Consider the following 487-nt stretch of genomic DNA (forward strand, 5'->3'; position numbering starts at 1 on the left):
CACGAGGGGCCACGGCTAAAGCTTGATCCTGCTGGGAGCTGAGTGCGGGGGGGCCGTGCCAGGGATGGGTTTGGGGGGGCTCTGCTGACCCCCGGGCGGCTCCTCTGCTTTTCCCCACGGGATGGAGGCATTGCTCGGCACGAGGGGTGTTCGGAGGAGCTGGGAATGCTCAGCCTGGGGTTCGTGGCCGTGGGACAGCCCGAGGGCTGGGGACCCTTACCCTTGGGCTGCCAGCTCCCCCCGGGCAGGGGGTGATGGAGGTGCCGTGGATTCAGGGTGTCCCAGATCTCCAGGACGCCCCGATATCCTCCCTGGGAGCTCAGGGGCAGCCCAAGAGCTGGTGACCCCCCTGAGGCTGCCAACTCCCCTCGAGCAGGGGGTGGCTGAGGTGCCCCTGGGCTCAGGGTGCCCCGGAGCTCGGGGATATCTCCCCACAAGCTCCCCAGGAGCTCCTTATCCCGGCTGTCTTCCCGCATCCCAGGGGCTG

Source organism: Corvus brachyrhynchos, unplaced genomic scaffold, assembly GCF_000691975.1.
Source record: "Corvus brachyrhynchos isolate BGI_N302 unplaced genomic scaffold, ASM69197v1 scaffold200, whole genome shotgun sequence".
Lineage (NCBI taxonomy): Eukaryota > Metazoa > Chordata > Aves > Passeriformes > Corvidae > Corvus > Corvus brachyrhynchos.